Source organism: Anabrus simplex, chromosome 1 (genome assembly GCF_040414725.1).
Source record: "Anabrus simplex isolate iqAnaSimp1 chromosome 1, ASM4041472v1, whole genome shotgun sequence".
Lineage (NCBI taxonomy): Eukaryota > Metazoa > Arthropoda > Insecta > Orthoptera > Tettigoniidae > Anabrus > Anabrus simplex.
This window is the reverse complement of record NC_090265.1, coordinates 1,450,617,335-1,450,639,747: the sequence shown is the minus strand read 5'-3', so window position 1 is coordinate 1,450,639,747 and position 22,413 is coordinate 1,450,617,335. Positions and strand designations below refer to the sequence as shown.

The window sequence follows — 22,413 nt, the reverse complement described above, 5'->3', positions numbered from 1 at the left end:
CTGTCTTTGATTTTTATTAATGGCGTTAGTGGAGATGGACTCTGGATACTACTAATTTTATCAACACACTCTTGACATGGCATGTGGTCTTCGACAACTCTTACCAAACATAACATTCTTGGTACCACCTACACAACAGAATAAGGAAATTATTATCATCAGAATAGGAGCAATAATAATAAGTAACCTAATTTTTGCCGTCTCATGGTCTGCGTATTTACTGTACCATGCCTGGTCTGTTTATTGCTTTAATCCATAATTCCCTATTTGGCTCTTGGCAAGGGAATTCATGGAAACTAGTTCCAGGAACTTTATTTCTAGAGCCTTGTTTACAAAACGGAACGCAGCAATACACCAGCGTAATATGATTGACGTATTTTAACCATATCCTTTTCCCATTTGGCCAGTGTGTGAATTAAGCAGAAGGTGTCAGTTTCCAATTCATCCTCAATTTACAAGAGTTTACCCGTTTCACATCGGATGGTAAAATTATATTCTGCGACGTTTGCAGCAAGAGGTGAGTGAAACTTGTTTTATATTTCCCCATAACGAATTATTATCAATTTAACAAAATCAACACGGTGTTTTGAATAATGCATATTAAGATACATAAAACTGCAGCTGATTAAAAATATTGTAGAGCCTATTTGAGAGTCTGTTTTAGGCAGTTAAAATAACATTTTAGCACCTAAAAATCCGAGGTCTGGTAATCACTATATCAATAAACACAAACACCAGTACCCGAGCCAGAAGAATTAATTAGACGTGATTATAATCACCCATCCGGCCGGCAATCGAATCTGGGACCTTCTGAACCGAAGGCCTCAACGCTGACCATTCAGCCAAGGATTCGGACAAAACAAAATCATTATTGAGTTCCATTATTTCTATCGGTATTAACATTCAACTTTCGTCATCAGTAAGCATACCGTGTGTAGAAATACCGCCAACCGACGTGTTCATGTGAGGCTGAATTGCAGCGCCTCTAGCGGCAAATATAGCATCCACAGGGCGAATAGCTATGAGTGGCTATTGGGCAGACTTTGTATTCCTTGTAGGCTAAGGGCCGAGTCACACATCTCCGGGATGTGACGATACTTTCCACTTCCGTATATGTCCCTTCCGACATGATTTTTTTCACCTCTGTTCTCACACTTCAATTCCGTGCAGTTAACTCGATTGTCACGTGTTCAATGATGATAACTATAATCATAGATTGAAGAAGAAAGGAAGAAACAGAGGATTCATTCTATTTTTGGAAACGTAGGAAACGTACGGGATTATAAGAAGGACTTAATGGATGACGAAAGTAAATGAGGTGAATATATTCAGTGTGGTGTTTTGTCTTTTATTTTTCAGCGTATGGCTCTCAGTGGCGGGAGTGTCCGAGGACATGTTCGGCTCGCCAGTGCTGTAGCTGCTTTTCCTGGTACACCCCATGGATGTGAGTTAAACATGTACCACTGTGTCAGGGTGTTGTCTGTAGGTGTGGGTGTAATTGTGCGGGCTATGAATGGGAAGGAAGCGGCCGTGGCCTTGAGAAGGTACCATCCTGGCATTTGCCTGGAGCTAAAATGGGAAAAACGGAAAACCATTTCGAGGTAGTCCGACGGAGGATTCAAACACACTTGTCTCTCGAATAGAGTTAGCAACCGTAACTGGCCGCATCGCAATGTACTGACTGTGCTGTTGAAGAAGCTGAAACGTTTAGTTCCGAAAAATATGGCGCGTAAGGACACTTTATGGAGACCTGCAATTAAATTAAGAACTAGTGTTAGGTTCAAATCTTCTTCTTAATCTGTTTACCCTCCAGGGTCAGGTTTTCCCTCGGACTCAGCGAGAGATCCTACCTCTACCGCCTCAAACGCAGTGTCCTGGTGCTTCAGACTCTGGGTATACAACAGGGGAGGATGACCAGTACCTCGCCCAGGCGACCTCACCTGCTATGCTGAACAGGGGCCTTGCGGGGGTATGGGAAGATCGGAAGCGATAGACAAGGAAGAGGGAAGGAAGCGGCCGTGGCCTTAAGTTAGGTACCATCCCGGCATTTACCTGGAGGAGAAGTGGAAAACCACGGAATACCACTTCCAGGATGGCTGAGGTGGGAATCGAACCCACCTCTACTCAGTTGACGTCCCGTGGCCGAGTGGACCCCGTTCCAGCCATCGTACCACTTTTCAAATTTCGTGGCATAGCCGGGAATCGAACCCAAGCCTCCGGGGGTGGCGGCTAATCACACTAACTACTACACCACAGAGGCGGACGTTAGGTTTAAATACCGAAGGAAATACTGGCACTATGACTACGGTAGAGAGATTTAAATTATATGAAAATAAAGTAGGTAGGCCCTACTTCAAGTTCATGATCAGTGTTTATTGCAACGTGGATGAACAAAAGTGCAACATTTTAAAAGAAGAAAGGCAAGGCAAGGGTTATTCTGCCCGTAGGCAGGTCCGAACCTCCGCAGAGGTGTTCCTGAGCCGGAGTTTACGCGCTGCAGGGTGGCCAGTTTCTTTCCGCTCTTCCATTCCCTTACCCCCCACCAACAGCGCGTGGCAACCCATCCAACTCGTGACCATGCCCAATGTTGCTTAACTTCGGAGATCTCACGGGATCCGGTGTTTCAACACGGCTACGACACGTTTCTTCGAATTATCCGCCATGTTTGTAAACATCAACTCGCTAAACACGTCATACATGACGTCATATAGAAGCACCAACAGCAGCCGCGGAGCGCGTGCTCGCCCGTGCCGGCGGATCCTGGACTTATACCCTTGGAATTTGAAGTAGCTGACCTGAGTTCCCACCGAAATTATGTGACTGATAGAACACAATAAATGAGAGTCTGATTCTCCAAATTGCACAGGGTAGTTCATGCACAATATTTTGCCCGCCTGGTGGCCATGGTCGTTAAGGCGTTGAAATCTAAACACCGTTGTTAGCCGGTTCGAGTCCCGTTGGTCGAAAAGATTTCACCATCGGAATCTTGGGGGGCGGCAGGGTAGGGGAGGTGGTGGTATACAATTTCTAATCACTAGATTGCGTGCCAAAAGCGTGGATTAAATTCCAAACCTCTCCGCAGTGCTCGTATGGAGTGAGCGCACATGCCGCTGTTGATGATGATTCGTTCGTCGGATGGAGACGTTCAGCCTTGGCGCTATTTGACAGGAGTAGGCTATGTGCCGGCACCGGGTTTCGCCTTCTCCTTTCCTACTCGCATCTCAGTGAACGGTTGATGCGAGTCCAGTTGCGTGAGTTTGAGAGAAACGAGTCAACTCGGACCGTGCCCAACTTTCTACAAGCGGGTAACAGATTCAAGATGGGGGGAATCTTGAAGACGGTGCATGGAAAGAAGTGGAGCTATACGCAGAGAATAAAATTTATACAATTATACGAATCTGGAGAAGTGTTGTGGAATACTAGGCTTACCACTTATAAAAATTATATACACTGACTGACAGAGCAAATGCAACACCAAGAAGGAGTGGTCAGAACTTTATGCCAATTGCAGGGTAGACTGACGTCACTGAGGTATGCTCATGATGTGAAATGCGCCGCTGTGCTGCACACGTAGCGAACGATAAATGGGACACGGCGTTGGCGAATGGCCCACTTCGTACCGTGATTTCTCAGCCGACAGTCATTGTAGAACGTGTTGTCGTGTGCCACAGGACACGTGTATAGCTAAGAATGCCAGGCCGCCGTCAACGGAGGCATTTCCAGCAGACAGGCGACTTTACGAGGGGTATGGTGATCGGGCTGAGAAGGGCAGGTTGGTCGCTTCGTCAAATCGCAGCCGATACCCATAGGGATGTGTCCACGGTGCAGCGCCTGTGGCGAAGATGGTTGGCGCAGGGACATGTGGCACGTGCGAGGGGTCCAGGCGCAGCCCGAGTGACGTCAGCACGCGAGGATCGGCGCATCCGCCGCCAAGCGGTGGCAGCCCCGCACGCCACGTCAACCGCCATTCTTCAGCATGTGCAAGACACCCTGGCTGTTCCAATATCGACCAGAACAATTTCCCGTCGATTGGTTGAAGGAGGCCTGCACTCCCGGCGTCCGCTCAGAAGACTACCATTGACTCCACAGCATAGACGTGCACGCCTGGCACGGTGCCGGGCTAGAGCGACTTGGATGAGGGAATGGCGGAACGTCGTGTTCTCCGATGAGTCACGCTTCTGTTCTGTCAGTGATAGTCACCGCAGACGAGTGTGGCGTCGGCGTGGAGAAAGGTCAAATCCGGCAGTAACTGTGGAGCACCCTACCGTTAGACAACGCGGCATCATGGTTTGGGGCGCTATTGCGTATGATTCCACGTCACCTCTAGTGCGTATTCAAGGCACGTTAAATGCCCACCGCTACGTGCAGCATGTGCTGCGGCCGGTGGCACTCCCGTACCTTCAGGGGCTGCCCAATGCTCTGTTTCAGCAGGATAATGCCCGCCCACACACTGCTCGCATCTCCCAACAGGCTCTACGAGGTGTACAGATGCTTCCGTGGCCAGCGTACACTCCGGATCTCTCACCAATCGAACACGTGTGGGATCTCATTGGACGCCGTTTGCAAACTCTGCCCCAGCCTCGTACGGACGACCAACTGTGGCAAATGGTTGACAGAGAATGGAGAACCATCCCTCAGGACACCAACCGCACTCTTATTGACTCTGTACCTCGACGTGTTTCTGCGTGCATCGCCGCTCGCGGTGGTCCTACATCCTACTGAGTCGATGCCGTGCGCATTGTGTAACCTGCATATCGGTTTGAAATAAACATCAATTATTCGTCCGTGCCGTCTCTGTTTTTTCCCCAACTTTCATCCCTTTCGAACCACTCCTTCTTGGTGTTGCATTTGCTCTGTCAGTCAGTGTACTTTTTTTTTTTTGCTAGTGGTTTTACGTCGCGCCGACACAGATAGGTCTTATGGCGACGATAGGATAGGAAAGGCCTTGGAGTTGGAAGGAAGCGGCCGTGACCTTAGTTAAGGTACAGCCCCAGCATTTGCCTGGTGTGAAAATGGGAAACCACGGAAAACCATCTTCAGGGCTGCCGACAGTAGGATTCGAACCCACTATCTCCCGGATGCAAGCTCACAGCCGCGCGCCTCTAACCGCTCGGCTAACTCGCCCGGTATAAAAATATATTAAAAAATAAAAAATGCCAGGGATTCAGCGTTGATACGGATTACTGTAAAAAAATGAATATCCCTGGGGTAGGCGTCGAAGAAATCAACAAAAACATTAAAAACATTCGTAGCACGTACGAACAAAATGTATTAAAAATTAAGAAAACCAAGAAGTTAGGTACACCACCCGAAGAAATTAATTCACCGATGGTTTAACATCGCTGATAGATTCCTGAATAGAGTAATGAATACGAGAAGCAATTTCACCAACTTGGTAAGAGTGTGGTATTTATTTATTTACTAGCAAGATACCCGTGCTTCGCTACGGTATTATACTGAAATATGTAATTGAATGCTTAACGTTTTATATATAATCCGCCAAAATTCGCGATCTGAGTCGTTTTCTGAGAGATTACGGCAAAGTTCCTCAAATTTTTCAATCCTTCTTTCCAGAAATCGATTTCGTACTTCCCGGGCTATGTCCAGGTATTCCACGCGGTCAGTTGGGTCCCTAAATCTTTGCCATCCTTTCCTATAAGCATTTTTAGTGTGGATCAAATCCTGAAGGAGATACGGCGTGGTGTCGTCTTGGGTGCCTTGGCGGTACTGAAGCCGCGGCCGGACTGTATTCGTAGTCAATACCAGGCCAGGACCTGTTTCCAGCGCGGTCCGCACAATTTGACGACGGTCAAGAACATTATTATTATTATTATTATTATTATTATTATTATTATTATTATTATTAGATGTTCTGAACCCCACAGCAAGATGCATGAATGACATGCTTCCGTGCATTATTGACCTTATTATAGAGGTGAACAATTTGACGGTCAATCTCATTCCTATCGTTTATTTCAAACGTGTTTAAATTTTTATTTATATGCCAGGAGAGTCTACTGTAATCTAAGAACGTTCTCCGAAGGAAAAATGGCTGTTGAAATCGAACACAGGAAAGATTAAAAATGATCGGTTTATGATCAGAATAAGTACATCGAAAATCTACAGCCTGTTTCCAGTCATTCGATAGGGTCAGGAATGGAATGAATAAAGCCCCATCTAGCGGCGACAATGGGAATTGTGCCGGCTGCCGGAGCACTCCTCTGGGGGCAATGATCGATGAATAACAAATGAAATGAAATATTGGACAGTATTGTTGGAATTAATGATGACAGGGAAAACCGGAGTATCCGGAGAGAAGCCTGTCCCGCCTCCGTTTTGTCCAGCACGAATGTCACATGGAGTGAAAGGGATTTGAACCACGGAACCCAGCTGTGAGAGGCCGGCGCCCTGCCACCTGAGCAACGGAGGCTCCTTATAAGTACATTATGAACAGTAAAAACAATTGGTCTCACCTCCTTTTACACCCCACCGCCGTTAAGTTTATTTACCCCACCCCCCCTCCAAAAAAGCAAGATGGTTCCCCCCCCCAAAAAATGCGTTTTTCTTTGTTTTTAAAGGAAGTCCAAATACCAATTTTCTTGTCTGTAACAACTTTATTTTTATTAGATGTATGTATTCTTATACAATTAAATCAATTAATTTATCAATTCTTTCAGCACCCCCCAAACTCCGCTTCATTGAATTTTCCGAAAATACGTGTTTCCTTACTTTTAAAGCAGATTTCAAATATCAAATTTCACGTCTGTAACATCTTCATTTTTGAGATATCAGTAGCCTAATTAAAAGAAATCAACACCATTTTCAGTCACTTTTATCCCTCCCACTCCACCCAAGTATTATTTCCGAAAACTAAAAATACACGTTTCTTTATTTTTAATAGAGATAAAAAATACAATTTTTCACTTCTATAACATGTTAAGTTTTTTGATATGTACTGTAGACATTCTCATTTTAAAATTTCACCCCTTTTTATTTCCCCTTAAGGGGAGTTTCCTAAAAGAAATCACCTATGTTTCTTTACTTTTAGAGGAAATTCCAAATACCCACCTTTTACGTCTGTAACATTTTACGTTTCTCACATATTCTGTAGATATAGTCTTTCGAAAAATTCACCCCAAATATGTCACTCCTGTTTAACCGCCATTAATTGGATTTTGTAAAAACAAAAAATATGTGTTTCTTTATTTTTAAAGGAGATCCCATATACAAATTTTCAGTTCTGTAATATTTTCAGTTTCTGAGATACGTGTGTCTTCATTAAAGGCATTCAACCCTTTTACACCCCTCCCATTGGGATTTACAGAAAACAAAAAAATACGTGTTCCTGTATTTTTAAGGGAGATTCTAAAAACCAATTTTTACATCTGCAAACTTTTAAAGTTTTAAGATGTAGACACACTCATTTTAAAAATTCACCCCCCCTTTTCACCCCCCATTATTTGGATTTTCCAAAAACGAAAAAATACCTGCTTCTTTATCTTTAAAGTAGATCCCAAATACCCATTTTTCAGGTCTGTAATATCTTCAGGTTCAGAAATATAAGTAGCCTCATTAAAGACATTCAACCCCTTTTTCACCCTTTTCCACCCTTCCCATTGTAATTTTCCAAAAACAAAAAATACGTGTTTATTTTTAAAAGAGCTCAAATGTACCAGGTCTGTAATATCTTCAGTTTCTGAATTATAAGTATCGTCCTGAAAGGCATTCAACCCATTTTTCATCCCTTTTTACCCCTCCAATTGGGATTTTCCGAAAACAAAAAGATACGTGTTTCTTTATTTTTAATGAAGATTCTAAATACCAATTTTTACATCTGTAAACTTTAAAAGTTTTGAGATATAGATGCACTCCTTTTAAAAATTCACCCCCCTTTTCACCCTCCCATTAATTGGATTTTCCAAAAACAAAAAATACGTGTTTCTTTATTTTTAAAAGAGATCAAATGTACCACTTTTCAGGTCTGTAATATCTTCAGTTTCTGAGATATATGTACCGGTATCCTGATTAAGGGCATTCAACCCCTTTTTCACCGTTTCCCACCCCTACTATTGGGATTTTCTGAAAACAAAAAAATACGTGTTTCCTTATTTTTAAAGAAGATTCCAAATACCAATTTATACATCTGTAAACTTTTAAAGTTTTGAGATATAGATACACACATTTTTAAATTTCAACCCCCCTTTTCACCCTCTTGGCGACGGAATATCCAAAAATCCTCTCTTAGCGAGCACCTACATCTTAATATGAATCTATGCCCAAAATTTCATTTCTTTATGTCCAGTAGTTTAGGCTCGGCGATGATGAATCAGTCAGTCAGTCAGTCAGTCAGTCAGGACAAGTTATTTTATATATGTAGACTAGCAAGATACCCGTGCTTCGCTACGGTATTATACTGAAATTTATAATTGAATGCTTATTGTTTTAGATATATAATCCGCCGAAATTCGCGATCTGACTCGTTTTCTATTATTTTACAGCACGTTTCCTCCCATTTTTCAATATTCCTTTCCAGCAATCGATTTCGTACTTCCCGGGCTAGGCTCAGGTATTCCTCCCGGTCAGTTGGCTCCGTAAATCTTTGCCATCTTTTCCTTTAATCATTTTTAATATGGATAAAATCCTTCAGGAGATCCGGCGTGGTGTCATATTGGGTGATTTGGCGGCACTGAACCCACGGCCGGACTGCATTCTTAGTCATTACCCGTCCAGGAGCCGTTGCCAGCGCGGTCCGCACATTTGACGACGGTCCGGAACATTATTATTATTATTATTATTATTATTATTATTATTATTATTATTATTATTATTATTATTATTATTATTATTATACATACATTTATTGAACATAACAGGCGACTTCACCCCTATACATGTTCACCTGCAAAGTAAAATAAATGATGATGATAATAATAATAATAATAATAATAATAATAAGGATAAGAATAATAAGAATAATATCTAGCAGTCATTAGCTGTAGCAGTCACTCAATGTTCAAACATATTCATCCAGTGTCCTTATTGTGCTCTGTACTTGCGTCACATTATTGTTCCTGACCTACACCTAATCAATAAATCAAAAAACAACACTCAGCATTTCAGCACTTGCATTCCAGCTAACTTTAAAACAAACAGACCATGCAATCCTGTATCATTTCCCAACTCCACATAACTAAGTACTCTATCCCTATATTCCCTAATCCATTAGAATTTTATCATACTATCCCCTTCCCTTATATACATAACTATTCCACCCCCCTATTCCCCTGCCTACCCTCTAACTCACTCTCCTTCATTTTACTCTCGCATGCCTTTTTTGTCGCACATAAATACCTGTTCAATTCACCCCCTTTTTCCCATTGTTTAATAATCCATCTCAGGATTGCGTTCTCACCCCCTCTCCCCAATATTTCCCGATGCTCGGCACTCAATAATCCATGTCTTAACCCCCTCGTTACCTCACAGTCTCTTAGCAAGTGAAAATCATCATTCACATCTCCGCAAAGTACACGTCTTATCTTATCCCTCCCCTGTATCCACCCTGTATTCCTTTGCAAACCTAAAAGCCACCACATCATCCCATACCGTTTTGACCTATCGACGTATCTAATATTCAACCCTGCTATCTCCTCTATTTTCGTCAAAACCGTCAGCGAATTTCTTAGTCTGCTTTCCCCCAATAATTTCTGCCTATGGATATCTCTAATTCTCCTTTCCAGTATATTCATCCCTCTCACTTCTGTCTTCGACCAAACCTCCCCCCACAGGTGTCCTAATCCTATCCTCTCCAAATATCCCTTTATTTTTTCTAACCATCCACCCTTATACATGCTCTTAAATTGCTGTGCATACGCTGCCTGTAATACTCTCCCACCTTCCTGTCTTTTTAAATTCATCCAGTATCTAACTATTCTTTTCACACCCTCTGATTCCAAATCCTCCCCACACATTAATTCCGCCCCTACATTTGCTGTACACCTCGGTAAGCCCATTACTAACTTAGCAAAACTACTAACAATCCTTCTTAGTTCCTCTCTTTTCTCATCCAGCCCCCAAAGTTCTGAGCCGTATAATACCCTCCCAACGATTACCGACCTGAACACAAGTCTCAGTGTTTTATAACTGATCCCCGGGTACTTGACTAGCAAATTTCTGACTGAGGCTAAGGCTGCCAATCCTCTATATTTCACCCTTTTGATCTGGTCACTCCAAGTTCCTTTATCATTAAAAACTCCTAGATATTCCAACTTCCTTACCTGTTCCAATCTTTCTCCCTGAATTACCCAATCACCTTCTATCTTTCTTCTTTTGTCCACCTGTACTACTAATATTTTAGACTTATTTCCATTAATTCTCAATCCCCATTTCCTCGCAAATAGCGTCACTGACTTTAAGGCCCTATTCATCGCCCCTGAGGTTAGCGTCATCAATAACACATCATCCGCAAATATCAGTCCTGGTACTTCAAAACCATTAATTACTGGTACAGCCCAATTTTCTGCCCCAAACCCCTCTAAAATATCGTTGATAAATAAAATAAACAGTATTGCCGATAACTTGCATCCTTGTTTTAAACCCACCTTGGACTCTAATGGTCCACTCAGTCTACCTTCTCCCAATTTTACACAAAACCTGACAACCCTATATATTCCTTCCACTGCCCTCAACATCTTCTCCGAAATCCCTAGCCTGCCTAATTTCTCTAATAGGGCCTCTCTATTCACCTTGTCAAAAGCTTTCTCAAAATCTATTGCTGCTACATAAACCGTACTTCTAGCCATATTCTTATACTTTTCTAAAATAGTCTTTACTATCATTATATTATCCACTGTTCTTTTCTTTTTCCTAAATCCACCTTGGTAATCCGTCAAAATTTCATTTTCTTCCGCCCACTCGCTTATTCTGTTCGCTAACACACCAGTATATATTTTACTCAAAGAATCCAACAGAGATATACCTCTATAACTGTTCACATTGTTCCTACTACCCTTCCCCTTGTATATAGGGCATATAATTCCTGTTTCCCATTCCTTAGGGTAATTACCTCCCTCAAATATCCTATTGAATAGTTTAACCATGCCCTCTATCATTATCTCATTTTTACTGATTTCCTTCCAAAACTTGTTATTTATACCATTACACCCCCCGGCCGACTTCGCTCTGGCTCTGCTTATCACTCTCAGGATTTCCGCTCTTGTTATCTCTTTATCCAGGTCATAAATTGCCACCTCTCCTATTCCTCCAAATTACTTCTTCTCCCGAACCTCTCCATCTTTCATCCCCCTTTTTCCCTAGTAATTCATCAAAGTGCCTGACCCATTGCACTTCCTCAATACTCGTTCTCTCTATATTCCTTCCACCCTTAATAATGTTATTAATCTTATCCCAAACTCTCTCAAAATTATTTGTCTTGCAGTCATTATTTATGGCTTCCATTTGTTCCTCTAACCACGTCTTTTTTGTCTCACAAATTTTCTTTTTATACTCCTTCCTCAATCTACAGAAAAACTCCCTTTCTTGGCTCCCACCTTTCCTTCTATATTCTCCTAACGCGTCCATCACCTTCCTCCGCATTCCTTCACACTCCCTATTAAACCATTCTTCTCCCTCTTTCTTATTTCTCTTTCTAGCTTTCGCCTTCTGCGCTATCATCTTTATTGGATGTAGCAACAATTCCAAGGCTTTATCAGTATTATTCTCTTCTAATGCCCCTTCCCACCCATATTTCAGAAGATGTAACTCCTCTTTTACTACCCTATTCCAATCCCGGCCCACCTTCTCTGTCCATTTATACTTATAATAACCACTCCCTCGTTTATCATTTGTCTCATCTTCCTTCATTGTACACTTCTCTTCCTCCCTTTTCAGCATAACCCTCACCGGGAAATGGTGTGATTCAATCCAGTCTCTTATTTCCATTCTTACAACTTCCTCAATCATCCCTTCCGAACTTAAAACCATATCTATCACACTACCACCCTTCTCAGTAACATATGTCAATTTCCCCGTCCTGTCACCCTCTATCCACCCATTCAGAATATACAAATTTCCCACAGCACACATCTCTAGGAGCTTCTTTCCATAACTATTTGTAATTTTGTCCTCACTCCTTCTACTTTCCAACAAACACATTCCATCCTCCCTACTATAAACTGGGCTCTGTTCCCCTATTCTCGCGTTCCAGTCCCCAAATAACAACATATCCTCCTCACCTGGATACATTCCCCTTATCCTACCAATATCCACCAATAACTCTTCAAAAAAATATTTATTTGCATATGCTGAATTACTAGGGTGGCAGTAAACAAAAGCTAGATTTATTTTCTTCCTCCTTCCCTCACCCCCTCCCAAATTCAATCTCAGCCATATGGTTTCCATCATATCGGTCTCTATATCCTCTACTCTTTCACTAATTTCTTCCCTAATTAGAACTATCATCCCTCCTGGTGCTCGTCCCTTATTCCTCTCTTTTCTTCTATATTTATATTTTATCCCAAACCCCTTCCATGAAATCTCCCTCCCTGTTTCCAACCACGTCTCCAAGAGTGCCACAACATCAAAACTTTCAATTACTTCCCGAACTTTCTTGTTTCCTAATTTGTTCCTTAGTCCCTCAATATTCACACATCCTATTTTCCAATATAGTTATAACTTTCCCACCCTCCCTTCTAGGTCTCCCCCTCTATTCTTACTTCTAGTAGTTATCGACCTCTCGTCCTCTGTATCCTCCATCCCTTTACGTACTTTTCCCCGTATGTCTTTTAAGCTCTTACTTCTGACTTTACTCATAATTTTTTTACCTTCCTGTCGATCTGTCTCCTCTTGACCTTTCTTGTTCACTACACCACTGCACCCTGCTCTCACCGCTTCTTGCTGCTCACCCCCACTCACCCCCCTCACTATTTTGGACTTCTGAATCCACCTTCCCTTGTCCTTTCTTGCTCACTGCAACACTACACTCTACTCTCCCAGTTTCTTGCTGCTCACTCTCACCGTCCACTTCACTATCTTGATCTTCTGTCTCCCGGCTGCACTGCCCATTCTCTTCTGAGATGCTCTCCTCTCCTGCCACGTCCCTCCTCCTCTTCTTTTCATCTTTCTTCTTCCCATCTTGCCTTGTCCTCTCACCACCCTCAACCCTCTCGTTTTCGTCCATCTCCTTTAGCTTCGTCACTGAATGTACTCTAACCCATCGCCCGTTTGTCACCTCCAACCTCAGACCTCTTATTCGGGCCTTTAGCCCCTGGTTCCTCGCTCTCCATAGGTGCCTATTCAAGATCTTCATATTTTCACTTCCTTCTCTTCCCATGTCTCTTTTCACCCTTATTTTCTGTCCCTGTAAATTCTTACTGTTACCTACCACAATTTCTGCCATTAGGGTAGATAAAAGTTTAACCCTAATTGGCCTCCGACCTTTAGTCTTACCAATTCTCTCTACATCGTCTATGTCTATCTGACTAAAGTTTATCTTCATTGAATCACGTATAACTTCCACCACCTTAAATATCAGTTCAATCTTGCTCTCCCTCGCCCCTTCCTCAACTCCATATATAAATATGGCTTTCTCCAATCTCTCCTGCCTGTACCCCTCCGCTTCTTTCTTCATCTTCATCACCTCCTCTTTCAGATGTTTCACTTCCCCTCTCAATAACTCGATTTCTTTCTCATTATTGTCCACTCTCCTGCTCGATTCCTCTGCCTTCGTTTCAAGCCATTTCTTCATGTTCCCTATCTCCTTTCTCTGCTCCTCCATCATGTCCTTTATTTCCTGCACCTTGTCCCATTGACACTTTTCCTGCATAACTTCACTTACAACCACCCTGAGTGCGGCCAAATCCTCCGTACTATATTTTCCACTGGTATTTGGGCCTGGGTTTACTTCCACCCCCCCAATAACCAGTAGCACCGCTATCACTGTCACTACCAGCACCGCTTCACTCATTTTTAATCCGTCCGTACTTACCACCAATCCATTCCTGGTCTCCTTCTTCTGCCTTGCCTGCCATTTCCCAATAGCGGCCCGGTACTGTTCAATGCCGACCATGTTTACAGCACGCACTTCACTACGCAACCTCTCTCCTCGACCGCTCGAGCTAGACTGATTATTATTATTATTATTATTATTATTATTATTATTATTATTATTATTATTATTATTATTATTATTATTATTATTATTATGTGTTGCTGGAATGGCTGATGACAGAGAAAACCAGAGTATCCGGAGAACAACCTGTCCCGCCTCCGTTTTGTCCAGCACGAATGTCACATGGAGTGACCGGGATTTGAACCACGGAACCCAGCTTTGAGAGGCCGGCGCGGTGCCGCCTGAGCAACGGAGGATCCTTGTAAGTACATTAATAACAGTAAAATCAATTGGTCTCACCTCCTTCTACACCCCACCGCCGTTAAGTTTATTTACCGCCAACCCCCCCCCCCCCACAAAAAGAAATGAAAAGAAGGCTTGTTTCTTTATGTTTAAGGGAGATTCCAAACACCAATGTTCACGTCTATTACCTTCAGTTTTGAGATATAAGTATCCCCATAAAAGTAATTTAATTTTTTCACTTCATTTCACACTACTCCCCCCCCCCCTAAGTGAACTTTCTCGAAAAAAATACTTGTTTCTTTAATAGTAAAGGATCTTCTAAATACCAATTATCACGACTCTAACTTCTTCAGTTTTTGATTTATGTGTCCTCATGAAAGGAATTCAACTCCTTTACACTCCCGCCCTCCAAGATGGTTTCCCGCCCAAAACGCGTTTTTCTTTGTTTTTAAAGGAGATCCAAATACGAATTTTCACATCTGTAATAACTTTAGTTTTTATTAGATGTATGTATTCTCATACAATTAAGCCAATTAATTTTTCAATTCGTTCACCCCCCCCCCCCCCGCTTCATTGGATTTTAAGAGAATACGTGTATTTTTACTTTTAAAGCAGATTGAAAATATCAAATTTCACGTCTGTAAAATCTTAATTTTTGATATATCAGTAGCCTAATTAAAAGAATTCAACACCATTTTCAGTCACTTTAATCCCCCCCCCCTCCACCCAGGTGATATTTCCGAAAACTAAAAATACACGTTTCTTTATGTTTAATAGAGATAAAAAAATACCATTTTTCACTTCTGTAACATGTTAAGTTTTTTAGATATACTGTAAAAATTCTCATTTCAAAATTTCACCCCTTTTGAGTTCCCCTTAAGTGGAGTTTCCAAAAACAAATCACCTATGTTTCTTTACATTTACAGGAGATTCCAAACACCCACTTTTTACGTCTGAAACATTTTACGTTTCCAAGATATTCTGTAGATATAGTCTTTCAAAAATTCAGCCCAATTTGTCACTCCTGTTTAACCGCCATTAATTGGATTTTCCGAAAACAAAATATACGTGTTTCTTTATTTTTAAAGGAGATTCTAAATACCAATTTTCACATCTATAACCTTTAAAAGTTTTGAGATATAGATACACTCATTTTAAAATATTACCCCCTTTTCACCCCCTCCCTTAATTGGATTTTCCAGAAACAAAAAAATACGTGTTTCTTTATTTTTAAAGGAGATCCCAAACACCGATTTTCAGGTCTGTAATATCTTCAGTTTCTGAGATATAAGTAACCTCATTAAAGGCATTCAACCCATTTTCCACCCCTTTTCATTCCTCCTATTGCGATTTTCCGAAAACAAAAAAATTCGTGTTTCTTTATTTTTAATGAAGATTCTAAATACCAGTTTTTACATCTGCAAACTTTAAAAGTTTGGAGATAGAGATTCACTCAAATTTAAAAATTCGCCCCCTTTTCACCCTCCCATTAATTGGATTTTACAAAAACAAAAAAAATCGTGTTTCTTTATTTTGAAAAGAGATCAAAAGTACCAATTTTCAGGTCTGTAATATCTTCAGTTTCTGAGATATAAGTACCGGTATCCTGATTGAAGGCATTCAACCCATTTTTCCCCATTTTCACCCTTTTTCACCCCTCCTATTGGGGTTTTCAGAAAACAAAAAAATACGTGTATCCTTATTTTAAAAGAAAATTCTAAATACCAATTTTTACATCTGTAAACTTTTAAAGTTTTGAGATATAGATACACTCTTTTTAAAATTTCACCCCCCTTTTCACCCCCTTAGCGACGGAATATCGAAAAATCCTCTCTTAGCGAGCACCTACATCTTAATATGAATATATCCCCAAAATTTCATTTCTTTATGTCCAGTAGTTTTGGCTCGGCGATGATGAATCAGTCAGTCAGTCAGTCAGGACAAGTTATTTTATATATATAGACTAGCAAGATACCCGTGCTTCGCTACGGTATTATACTCAAATGTATAATTGAATGCTTATTGTATTAGATATATAATCCGCCGAAATTCGCGATCTGACTCGTTTGCTGCGAGAATCCACCAAAATTCCCGATCTGACTGGTTTTCTATGATTTTACGGCACGTTTCCTCCCACTTTTAAATCTTCCTTTCCAGCAATCGATTTCGTACTTCCCGGGCTAGGCTCAGGTATTCCTGCCGGTGAGTTGGGTCCGTAAATCTTTGCCATCTTTTCCTATAATATTTTTAATATGGATAAAATCCTTCAGGAGATCCGGCGTGGTGTCATATTGGGTGCCTTGGCGGCACTGAACCCGCGGCCGGACTGCATTCTTAGTCATTACCCGTCCAGGAGCCGTTTCCAGCGCGGTCCGCACATTTGACGACGGTCCGGAATATTATTATTATTATTATTATTACTATTATGTGTTGCTGGAATGGCTGATGACAGGGAAAACCGGAGTATCCGGAGAAAAACCTGTCCCACCCCCGTTTTGTCCAGCACGAATGCCACATGGAGTGACCGGGATTTGAACCCCGGAACCCAGCTGTGAGAGGCCGGCGCGCTGCCGCCTGAGCAACGGAGGATCCTTATAAGTACATTAATAACAGTAAAATCAATTGGTCTCACCTCCTTCTACACCCCACCGCCGTTAAGTTTATTTACCGCCAACCCCCCCCCCCCCCCGATCCCCCAAAAATTAAAAGAATGCTTGTTTATTTATGTTTAAGGGAGATTCCAATCACCAATGTTCACGTCTATTACCTTCAGTTTTGAGATATAAGTATCCCCATAAAAATAATTTCCTTTTTTCACTTCATTTCTCAATAATCCCCCCTCCCCTAAGTGAATTTTCCCGCAAAAGATACTTGTTTCTTTAATAGTAAAGGATCTTCTAAATACCAATTATCACGACTCTAACTCCTTCAGTCTTTGATTTATGTGTCCTCATGAAAGGAATTCAACTCCTTTACACTCCCGCCCTCCAAGATGGTTTCCCCACCAAAACGCGTTTTTCTTTGTTTTTAAAGGAGATCCAAATATGAATTTTCACGTCTGTAACAACTTTAGTTTTTATTAGATGCACGTATTCTCATACAATTAATTTTTCAATTCTTTCACCCCCCCCCCCTCACTCCTTCAATGGATTTTCCGAGAATACGTGTTTCTTTACTTTTAAAACAGATTGCAAATATCAAATTTCACGTCTGTAACATCTTCATTTTTGAGATATCAGTAGCCTAATTAAAAGAATTCATCACCATTTTCAGTCACTTTTACCACCCCCCCCTTCCACCCAAGTGGTATTGCCGAAAACTAAAAATATACTTTTCTTTAATAGAGATAAAAAATACCATTTTTCACTTCTGTAACATGTTAAATTCTTTAGATATAGTGTAAAAATTCTCATTTTAAAATTTCACTCCTTTTGAGTTCCCCTTAAGTGGAGTTTCCGAAAACAAATCACCTATATTTCTTTACATTTACAGGAGATTTACACCCACTTTTTACGTCTGTAACATTTTACGTTTCCAAGATATTCTGTAGATATAGTCTTTCAAAAATTCACACCAATTTGTCACTCCTGTTTAACCGCCATTAATTGGCTTTTCCAAAAACTAAAAAATACGTGTTTCTTTATTTGTAAAAGAGATCCCATATGCGAATTATCAGTTCTGTAATATCTTTCGTTTCTGAGATATGTGTATCCTCATTAAAGGCATTCAACCTATTTTTCACCCTTTTACACCCCTCCTATTGGGATTTTCCGAAAACAAAAGAATACATATTTCTTTATTTTTAAAGGAGATTCTAAATACCAATTTTTACATCTGTAAATTTTAAAGTTTTAAGATGTAGACACATTCATTTTAAAAAATTCACCCCCCCCCTGTTCACCCCCCAATATTTGGATTTTCCAAAAACGAAAAGTACGTGTTTCTTTACTTTTAAAGTAGATCCAAAATACCAATTTTCAGGTCTGTAATATCTTCAGGTTCTGAAATATAAGTAGCCCCATGAAAGGCATTCAACCCATTATTCACCCTTTTACACCCTTCCTATTGGGATTTTCCGAAAACAAAAGAATACATGTTTCTTTATTTTTAAAGGAGATTCTAAATACCAATTTTTACATCTATAAACTTAAAAAGTTTTGAGAAATAGATACACTCATTTAAAAAAATCACCCAATTTTCACCCCCCCCCCCCCCATTTATTGTATTTTCCACAAACAAAAAATACGTGTTACTTTATTTTTAAAGGAGATCCCAAACACCAGTTTTCAGGTCTGTAATATCTTCAGGTCCTGAAATATAAGTAGACTCATGAAATGCATTCGACCCCTTTTTCAACCTTTCCCACCCTTCCTATTAGGATTTTCCGAAAACAAAATATACGTGTTTCTTTATTTTTAATGAAGATTCTAAATACCAATTTTTACATCTGTGAACTTTAAAAGTTTGGAGATATAGATTCACACATTTTAAAAATTCACCCCCTTTTCACCCTCCCATTAATTGGATTTTCGAAAAACAAAAAAAATACGTGTTTCTTTATTTTTAAAAAAGATCAAAAGTACCAATTTTCAGGTCTGTAATATCTTCAGTTTCTGAGATATAAGTACCGGTATCCTGATTAAAGGCATTCAACCCAATTTCCCCCATTTTCACCCTTTTTCATCCGTCCTATTGGGATTTTCTGAAAACAAAAAAATACGTGTTTCCTTATTTTTAAAGAAGATTCTAAATACCAAATTTTACACCTGTAAACTTTTAAAGTTTTGAGATATAGATACACTCATTTTAAAGTTTCACCCCCCTTTTCACCCCCTTAGCGACGGAATATCCAAAAATCCTCTCTTAGCGAGCACCTACATCTTAATATGAATATATCCCCAAAATTTCATTTCTTTATGTCCAGTAGTTTTGGCTCGGCGATGATGAATCAGTCAGTCAGTCAGTCAGTCAGTCAGGACAAGCTACTTTATATATATAGATTTATTTATTTATTACTCTGTTGTTATCCATCATTTATTAAAGGGTCAAAGAATATAATACCTACATTGTAAACCACTCAATATAACCGGGCTGAGTGAATGTTTAACAATGTATTATATTCTTTGACACTTCATAAATGAAATGGCGTTTGGCTTTTAGTGCCGGGATGTGTCCGAGGACTTCGGCTCCCCAGGTGCAGGTCTCTTTATTTGACTCCCGTAGGCGACCTGCACGTCGTGGTGAGGATGAAATAATGTTTAAGACGACAACATACAGCCAGTCCCCGTGCCAGGGGAATTAACCAATTATGGTTAAAATTCCCGACCCTGGCGGGAATCGAACTCGGTACCCTTGTGACCACAGGCCAGTATGCTAACCGTCTAGCCATGGAGCCGGACACTTCATAAATGATACATGCGAACACACTATAACGTATACCTTCAGCGCATCATAGATTGCGTCCAACACAGCCCGCAAAAACGTGGATATTGTAGTCTTCGGAACTCGATATAAAGATTCCAAAGATCTGAGGCAGTCACAAGTCGCCAAGTACCGTAGTGTAACCTGGAGTGTTAGATGGGCAGGTGAAGCCGCTCTCATATTTGTGTCGCGTTTCTGTATCTGTATTTTAATAATCTGTAGAAGCTAATCGAACTGGATAGCAGTGAGTCGTATGTGATTTTTAAATGTGCTTCCATCCTCCTGTAGGACTTCACGTAAAGAAGTTGTCAATGCACCGAATGCACTATGTTGTAGAATCCACTCTCGCGCCCACATTTCTTTTTATTCCTCCACCACTATTCACTAACTCGACAATTAACATATCAGCAACAGCTGATATCCCTTCCCTTACGAGGTCCGCCACCTTAATTCAGACGCGAGTACAACGTCGTGTGAACACCCAGTACATGCGAGTAGCTGGCCAGGAGATGTGCACGCTTCATGCTAGCCCTCTCGCTCCGAGTCCACTCACACCGTGTGAACCCAGCTTAAGACAATCATGACACAAACTATCGCCAGTTAACACGATTAAGCAATATTTCCATGTTAACAAAGCTTGGCATCATCATATGCTGGCCGTGATGAAAATGGTTCTCCTCGATTTCCCATTCTCACTACCAGGCAAATACCGGGACGATACCTTAGTAAAAGACCAAGGCCGATTTCCTTCCCAATCCTTGCCCCACCCATCCTTAAGGGAAAGACGCCAAATTGGAGCGAATTCCTTAAAACCAATAGGAAAAATAAAATTGATTATTATTGTATCCCCGCTGAAATGGAACGTCGTTGAAAAAACTTGCCTTACGGTACTTTATAACCACTACGCTGCCGATACTCACACACGTTGTGCTCCAACCAGTAACCGATTCGGCCAGAGAGAAAACGCACGTAGCACATGCTAGAGTTTAAGTACTTAGGCATGGCCGTTCCACCTCGACAAGGACGAGCTGACTGTCGTAGTGAAAGGACGTACGTGCCTCTCGCTGCGCTTTCTCTCTCCTTGCCAGGCGCTCAGTGCTTTTCAAGTGCTAACCAGGCAGCTGTACTTATTAGTACGACTTCGAAAGAGCTTTGTCTGAGCTGAGCACTTCTCAGTGCTCGCATATTCTCTTTCAGGAGGACCAGGATGAAGAAGTCGGACGTGTGGCGATCGCCCCACTACTTCTGGGCAGCGGAGGACAACGTGATGACTACAGCGGACGAGTCGCCTGCACCGGAGCCGGAGCTGCAGCAGGGGGAGCCGGTGATCGAGGTGGAGACGGAGCCGTGCAGGGACGGGTGCGACCCCCCTGATGGCTTCTTCTTCTCCGAAGGCTACACCGACCCGGAGTACGAGGCGCTGCTCGTGTACTACAGGCCGGGGCGCCCTGTATCTTCTGAACGGGGCCTAGTCCTGGGCAGAATGCGGCGCCCTCGCCATGGAGGCAGCATCATCTCGACAAACATGTCCGTCGAGAGCTTCCTGCCAGGAGGTCTCATCATCAGGCATCAAGACCAGGAGCGGATGCGCGACGCAGAGAAGGAGCTTTCTACTCTGTTTCAGGTCATCCGTCTGCCAGGGAGGGACGGAGTGCAGGGATGAACGCCGGCGCAGTCAGGGCCACGACGGAGACCAGGGAGGCCGTCACCCCGACGCCGCGAAGGCAGAGGCATAGGGCGGTTAACTCCGACCTAGTCCAGGCCACCCAGCCGGAGACCAGCGACGCCACCACGGAGGTGGAGCATGCTGCCCCTGGCGCCGCGACTGTGCGGCCCAGGCTGAGCGGCTCGGTACTGCGAAGTGGACGCAGACCGCTCCTCCATGGACCATCTCCACGAAGTGGACGCAGACGCGGGCCTACCAGAAAGGGCCCGTTACCCGGGTGCAATCCAGGAAAGCGCCCGGGACGGCGGACGGCACCACAGCAGTAGAGGAGGACGCCCCCTGGCATTCTGAGGCTGCTGTCCAGGCCCAGCCTGCCAGCTAGTCTGTCCAGCTGCAGACCTCGATGTGCGCCCAACAGGACAGGGAACGCAGTCAGGTCGTAGCACCGACCGACGCCGCCGCCGCCAGCCAGGAGAAGGAAGAAGACGGCGACGGAGCGAAGCCACCAGCTACCCCGGGGTCACCAGGCCGGGGGGAAGGCCACCAGGACGAGGTCTCTTCCCCTGCCGAGAAGAAACCCCCGGGAAGAAGAAGACGACGCCGGACCAGGAAGCAGAAGGCGACGCCAGCCCATCAGAAGAAGGCCGCCCAGCCGCAACCCAAGACTGCTCCCAGGACAGCAGTCAACCGAGGAGCCAATCAGGAGAGGACCTCAACGGGTAGCGGTAGTCAGGTGAGAGTAAAACGTCCCCCTCAGCAGCTGTTGCAGTGTTTCCGCTGTCTGAGGTGGGGCCACCGTCAGGTCACCTGTGGGTTTGAGGTGAAGTGCAACGGCTGTGGTGGTGATCACCACTACACGGCCTGCGTAGCACTTAGGGAGGCGCCGGTGTGCGCCAACTGCTCGGGGGGCCACCCGGCCTCCCATCGCAGTTGCCCTGTCTACCGGGCCATGGCGCGGGCAGAGAGGAAGGAGGCCCGG

The 22,413-nt window shown here is 42.7% G+C and overlaps 1 pseudogene; it reads left to right on the top strand.

Moving 5' to 3' along the window:
* Nucleotides 1-21,142, top strand: part of LOC137498434 (putative nuclease HARBI1) — a 64,915-nt pseudogene extending 43,773 nt beyond the window's left edge.
* Nucleotides 21,143-22,413: the final 1,271 nt, after the last annotated feature.